Source organism: Peromyscus maniculatus, chromosome 7 (assembly GCF_049852395.1).
Source record: "Peromyscus maniculatus bairdii isolate BWxNUB_F1_BW_parent chromosome 7, HU_Pman_BW_mat_3.1, whole genome shotgun sequence".
Lineage (NCBI taxonomy): Eukaryota > Metazoa > Chordata > Mammalia > Rodentia > Cricetidae > Peromyscus > Peromyscus maniculatus.
In genome coordinates this window covers 4832501-4839330 of record NC_134858.1, presented here as the reverse complement: position 1 = coordinate 4839330, position 6830 = coordinate 4832501, and the positions used below count along the sequence as shown (strand labels likewise).

Below are 6830 nucleotides of genomic sequence, written 5' to 3'. Positions count from 1 at the left end.
TCGGCTAAAGGTTTGTCTCAAGGAATCAGCTCTTTGTTCCATCGATTCTTTGTGTGGTTTTTGTTTGTTGTTTCTATTGTGTTGATTTCAGCCCTGAGTTTCATTGTTTCTTGTTATCCACTTCTTTTGGGTATGATTTCTTCTTTTTGTTCTAGATCTTTCAGATGTGATATTAAGTTACTAGTGTGAAATATCTTCTTCTTCTCTCTCTCTCTCTCTCTCTCTCTCTCTCTCTCTCTCTCTCTCTCTCTCTCTCTCTCCCCCCCCCCCGTGTGTGTGTGTGTGTGTGTGTGTGTGTGTGTGTGTTGCTATGAACTTTCCTCTTGGAACTGCCTTCATTGGGTGCCATAGATTTTAGTATGTTGCGTTTTCAGTTTCACTCAATTCTAAAACATTTTCAATTTCTTTCTTAATTTCTGTATTAATTCATCCAGTAGAGAGTTGTTCAGTTCCCATGAGTTCGTAGTCTCTGCTGTTTCTGCTGTTTACATCCAGCTTTAATCATGGTGGTCAGATCTGACACAGGACGTTACTTCAATTTTCTTGTATCTGTAGAGACTTGCTTTGTGTATATAAAGTTCCATGAGCTGCTAAGAAGAGGGTGTATTCTTTTATGTTTGGGTGATATACTCTAAATATTGGTTAGCTCCATTTGATTTATGATGTCAGTTAACGGCCAGCATTTTTCTGTTTAGTTTTTATCTGGATGACCTGTCTATTGGTGAGAGTTGGGTATTGATGTCTCCCACTATCAGTGTGTGAGGGTCACTATGTGATTTAAGCTGTAGTAGTGTTTCTTTTATGAGTGTGGGTGTCCTTGTTTTTGGGGCAGAGATGTTAAGAATTGCAATGTGCACCTGCTGGATTTTTTTTTTTTTGAGGAGTAGGTAGTATCCTTCCTTATCTCTTCTGATTAGCTTGGTTTGAAGTCTATTTTGTCAGATATTAAAATGACTACACCAGCTTGCTTCTTGGGTCCATTTACTTGGGTAGTTTCTCATCCTTTTACCCTGAGGTGATGTCTGGCCTCCATGGTAAGGTGTGTTTCTTACATGCAGCAGAAAGATGGGTTCTGTTTTTAAATCCAGTCTGTTAGTGTGTGTCTTTTTATTGGGAAATTGAGACCATTGATGTTGAAAGTTATCAATGAGCAGTGTTTGATTCCTTTCCTTTCCTTTTCTTTTTTTTTTTGGACAGGGGCAAAGAATTTCTTTTTAAATTAGGAACTCAATCCATTTGGTGTGTTTCAAAAGGTGCAATACATTTATCAATGAAAGAAGTTAGAAATTATCCCCCCTCCCCAGATCAGCAAATGGCAAACAAACCCCCTTGAAAGTCACAGTCACATATGGAGTGCATCCTAGAAGAGGGGCCAGACAGCTTCCATCCACCTTCATGAGTTTCATCAAAGACTGGATCCACTCAAGGCTGGAGAGAAAAGGCAACCTTCAAGAAGGAGTATGTTATTAACCGAGGCATTCTACACTCCTTCCTAAGAGCCCCAGGTGGGGACACATTTGCTAAACTACACCTGGGGAGTGGAATGTGGAAATAATCTGTCCTTCTCCCTAAGGGCTGTCCACTGGTTAACAAATTTTAAAAAACAAGACTAAGAAACACACACCCCAAAAGGAGAGAAGAGCTGGGGTGCGGGGGACCTAAGATGCCCCAGATTACTTTCCAAAATGGAACCAGGGAGCAGCTTTGACAATTCAAATTAGTCTGTTACAAAGTCATCACAAGCATGCCTTGCTTTTAAACAAAAAAACAAAACAAAACATTGGTGGGGATTTTTTTTAAACAAGGAAACAAAAACTAACACCCATCCCTTTTCAGACAATACACAATTATTCAAAATTAACTATTCCTGGGAGGGGCTCACCAGTGAGCCTTGTCTCACATGAGTGTGTGTGGGTAGGTGCAGGGCGTTTGTCACTATTGCAGAAGCGAATTTTAATTTTTAATCTTTAGTTTGATTTAAACATCGCTTTCAGTATGAGGACACCACCGGCTGTGCAGAAAGAGCTCTGGAGAGGCGTTCAGTTCATAGCAGCGCACACCCGCGGCTCTTCTTCCGTTCTGGAGGCTCCAGGGCAGCCAACATCGCTTCATCAAACACATTCTTCAGGCCTTTCTGTGTGGGTGGGAGCACTCCACATGTTTGCCCGCCGTCAGATCCCGGGCCAGCTTTTCGGCAGTCTCTGGAGTGATAGGCTTCTGTTTGCTCTTGGCAAGTTTCCCAATAGTAGAGGGGTCATCCCTGAGATCAATTTGGGCCCCAACAAGCAAGAAAGGAGTCTTGGGACAGTGGCGAGTTATCTCAGGCACCCTCTTTTCTCTCACATTTTCAAATGAGGACGGAGAAACCACCGAAAACATACTAGAAAAACATCTGTTTGTGGGTAACTCAGCGGTCGTAGTCTGTCATAATCCTCCTGCCCTGCAGTATCAGAAAGCACAAGAGAAGATGGCTCTCCACCAATCGTAACTGTGACGGCGGCATAGTTGTCGAAAACAGTTGGCACATATTCCCATGGAAACTTGTTTGTTGTGTAGGATATCAGAGACATGTTTTACCAACAGCACCGTCGCCGACAACAACACAATTGTCTGCATTGCGGAAATAGTTCTGTATCCATTTTTAATACTTCAAATTAGATGTTGACCTCCGCTTCTCCGCCGGGGCCTTGGCAGCACTGTACGGGCCTCCTCCCCTTTTATTTTCTTGTAATGGTATGTGTTCCCTGCCTCTCATTTGATTTGCTGATCTGGGGTGATTTATTTCTTTTGTTTACTAGGATGTGGGTAACCTGATCAGACTGAAGTTTTTATCTTAACTCCTTCTTTAGAGCTGGAGATGTAGACAGATACTGATTAAACTTAATTTTGTTTTGAAATATTTTTCTTTCTTCATTTATTGTGATTCAAAATTTTGCTGGGTATAGTAGCCTGGGCTGGTATCTGTGGTCTCTTAAGGGTCTGCAGCACGTCTGTCCAGGTCTTTGTGGCTGTTAGTTCCCAGTGAGAACTCAGGAGTTACTCTAACAGTTCTACCTTTATATGTTACGTGGTCTTTGTCTCTTGCAGCTTTTAATATTCTTTCTTTGTTCTGTACATTTAGTGCTTTGATTATTATGTACTGAGGACAGTTTCTTTTCTGACCCAGTTTATTTGGTGTTCTGTATGTTTTGGTTCTTCTTGTATTTTGATAGGCATCTCCTGCTTCAGGTTAGCGAAATTTTCCTCTATGGTGTAGTTGAAAATATCTTCTGTGCCTTTGACCTGAGTTTCTTCTCCTTCCTCTATTACTGTTCATAGATTTGGTCTTTTGTTAGTGTCCTAGATATCCTGGATGTTTTGTGTTGGGTTGTTTTTCAGATTTACTATTTCCTTTGACTGAGGTATCCATTTCTTCTATCCTGTCTTCAGTGCCTGAGATTCTCTCTTCCATGTCTTATATTCTGAGACTAGCCAGGTTTTTGTTGGACTCCACAAATTTTTCATGTCCAGTTTTGTCTCAGTTTGGGTTTTCTTAAGTGATCTATTTCTACTTTCATGTCATTAATCGATTTTATTATTTTATTCCACTACATGTTTGTGTTTTCACAGGCTTCATTAAGGATTTATTCATAACCTTTTTAAGGCCCTTGAACACACTCATGTTAGCTATTTTGAAGTCCTTGTTTCTGCTTTGACTATATTGTATTTCGTGGGGCCCACAGTAGTGGGTTTGCTGGCTTGTGGTAGAGACATTTTGTCTTGGGTGTTGAGGATTGTGTTTTTGCCCTGGTGTCTAGGCATCTGGGTTTAGAGTGATTGTGATTCTGAGTGTTGATACCTGGTCTTGCCTGTGTTGGTTGGGTGTTTCTGGTTTTTTGTTGCCCTCTCTGCATCTTAGGAAAGTGTGGTTGCTGTGGGCTGTCTGGTGGGGAGTGCTTCTGAGTCACTGCTAGGAGTGGCCACTGGGGTCCCGGGCAGTATGGATTTCTAGGTGTTGGGGGCTGACGGGAAGGAATGGGGATGGGCTTGAAGAGGGGACTGAGAAGATCCTCAGGAAATAGGAAGCTGGGTCAACCACAAGGTTTGGCAGAGTCCCCAGGGATTGGAGGTAGGGTGGGAGGACAGACCCTGCCGGAGGTCTGCTGCAGAGTGGACGGTGAGACCGAAGAGACTGTGCTGGAGGACGGGAAGGAGAGTGGGAGTCGCCTACCGGAGTCCATGTCTGGTGTGGCTGCTGGGGATCCCAGGTAGAGAGTCTTTCTGGCTATTGACACAGAGGAGTTGTAATGGGCTAGAAGGGGAGGTGCTGAGAGCGTCCCCAGGAAAGTGGACAGCTGGGTCTGCTGTGAAGTCCGGTGAAGTCCCCAAGGAGTGGGGTCAGTGAGGGAGGGCAGGCTGCTGCAAGTGATCTCCTGTAGCGAGGAGATCTGCCCCTAAGTTTTTAAAAGTAACTCAGAAACGTGAAAGCCTGGACTCAAATGAAAAACAAAAACAGGGCTGGAGAGAGGCCCGGCAGTTAAGAGCACTGGCTGCTCTTGCAGAGACCCTAGTTCAGTTTCTAGAACCCCACAGAGGCTCCCTCTTTAACTCCAGTTCCAGAGAAGCCGACGCCCTCTTCTGGCCCTTGCAGGCACTGCATTCACGTGCTGCCATTAAGTACCTACAGGCACAAGTTCAAACACGATCAAATAAACATGAAAATGAAAAAGGAAACGAAGAACACGAGGCAGCTTTGGAAATAAACGCATTTCCTATTTTTACTGATCAAATTTAATTCTGTAAAAGCCAAAAAAAAAAAAAAAAAAAAAGTGGGCCCAAATGAGCAGATCTCAAGTTTAATATTAAACCTGTATTTCTGGTTAAGGAAGCAATGAAACCCCACAGAAGCCATAAGAGGGTTGGAGGGAAGACTTACCTGCTCTGGAAACCGTTCCCCTAAAGGAGCACTAAAGTACATTGCTGTATCTTGTTTAGGGTCTTCCTCCCTCCTCCTTCCCCACCTCCCTCCCCATCTCCCTCCTCCCCATTCCCTCTCTCCTTCCCTCCCCACCTCCCTCCCTCCTTTCCTCCTTCCCTCCCCACCTCCCTCCTTCCTTCCCTGTCCCCTACCCCTCCCTCCCTCCTTCCCTCCTTCCCTCCCCACCTCCCTCCTTCCTTCCCTGTCCCCTACCCCTCCCTCCCTCCCCACCTCCCTCCCTCCCTCCCTCCCTCCCTCCCTCCCTCCCTCCCTCTTTTTCTTTCTCATCTTTTTTAGATTAGATTCAAAGTGATTTGGGTCAGTAACAAGTGCATTCTTATTTCTCTGTGACTTCAGGTGGATTAATGTTTAATAAGTAAATAAAGAATTAAAGTTTAAGATGTTTTGACCAGCATGCTAACAACAGTTTTTTTTTTTTAGCAGTTCCCAAGCCTTTTCTGTCCACAGCCAATGTCTGAAGAGTCTACTCATGAACAGTGCAAAGCTTATGATAAATTTTTCTTTTTTTCTCAAACAAGAGGAAATTCAAACATATATTTTATGTTTTTATTGTTTCACTTGCTCAGATCTGCAAAGAAAGCTGTCAACATGGCCTTCTTCATGCTTGTTTCAAAGGTGGTTTCTTTCCATACCTGGTCATGGGCCCTCGAGGAAACCACACGGGACAAAGAACGTATGAGATTCTCTGTACTTACTTTTTCTCATTTGATACTGTTAATCCCACTGATCGAGAAGAAGACCACTACCACAGTTTAAAGCCAAATCTGAAGCAAGTTTTAGTTAAATACTGGCCTGGTGGATGGGCTCTGGCCAGGTCCATACCCAGGTTCCCAGGAAATGGCCCAGAACCATGTATGGCAAGGGCTTAAGAAGGAAAACCCATAATTCATTGCATTTCCCATCAGGTCCAGTCAGGAGCAAGCATACATCCTGATGTATTTCCTGGCTACATCCCTCCTACCCACAAGTGATCATACTTATCCAGTGCAGATGGGTCAAACAAACCTGTTTAGGGCAGTGAAAACATGTGGCTTGTTATCTCCCATAAACAACAGCCTCCAGCATTTCAAGAACTATCTGCCCTTGGTCAAGGGGCTTACAGTCAGAGGCATTTTTATTTCATGGATCTCTTAGGCATAGTAATTAAAACTTAAAATGTAACTCTCACAGATATGTTCTCCATATATCAGCCTATCAGAATCAACTTCAACTGATAATCTTCCAACTTCTGGATGAGAAAATTTATAAAGAACTTTGCTAAATATCTTACATCAAGGACATAAAAATAAAGCCCAATGGTAGAGTTTACTAACTCAGCAAATGCTTGGTGGAAGCAAGAGGAGAAGAACTTTTTGTCTGCAGGTTCAGGTGATGCCCACATGTGGAGCACAGGGATGATCTACATTTTCTATACATGAGATTAATGTGCACAGAGCTCCATTTCATAGTATGTAAGGAATGGTTAAATACATCAAGCAGTGTGTGGAAGGCTGGGGGGCATTCCTTTCCTACTCTATCTAGTTCCTTAGTTGTCAAGGACTTGCCTCAAGTGTAACATACCCTTCATCTTACCCAGGCACTCACCCTACATCTGAGACGTAAAAATGGCTTGTTTGCTGGGTGGTTCAGAGCACTGCTAGAGCTGAGGGATGCAATTTACTGGGCTTTTGAGCTGGGCCCCTGAGGACCAAACGAAATGGAATGCTAAAGACTGGATTAAGAATCATCTTTAGTGTTAGTTTTAAGACATGTTTTACTTTTCCAAGTCTGTAAAGCTTGAAGTAGGCTTAAAATAAGTCAGATATTTTGTTCATATTAAAAACTACTCTGCTAGAAGAACCAGATGCTCCAA

General features: G+C 43.2%; 1 protein-coding gene and 1 pseudogene across 3 annotated transcripts in view; both read right to left on the bottom strand.

Moving 5' to 3' along the window:
• Positions 1-2044: 2044 nt before the first annotated feature.
• On the bottom strand, positions 2045-4957 carry LOC102913098 (cell division control protein 42 homolog pseudogene; annotated as a pseudogene).
• Positions 4958-5394: 437 nt separating this feature from the next.
• The window catches only part of Mmp27 (matrix metallopeptidase 27), a 13381-nt gene continuing 11945 nt past the window's right edge, over positions 5395-6830 (bottom strand). For 2 of the 3 annotated variants that reach the window (XM_006983769.4, XM_076575618.1), the window contains exon 10: positions 5396-6830. This exon is cut by the window's right edge and continues 581 nt beyond it. The gene's annotated coding sequence lies outside the window, so the exon portion shown is untranslated. The other variant, XM_076575619.1, reaches the window with a different exon arrangement.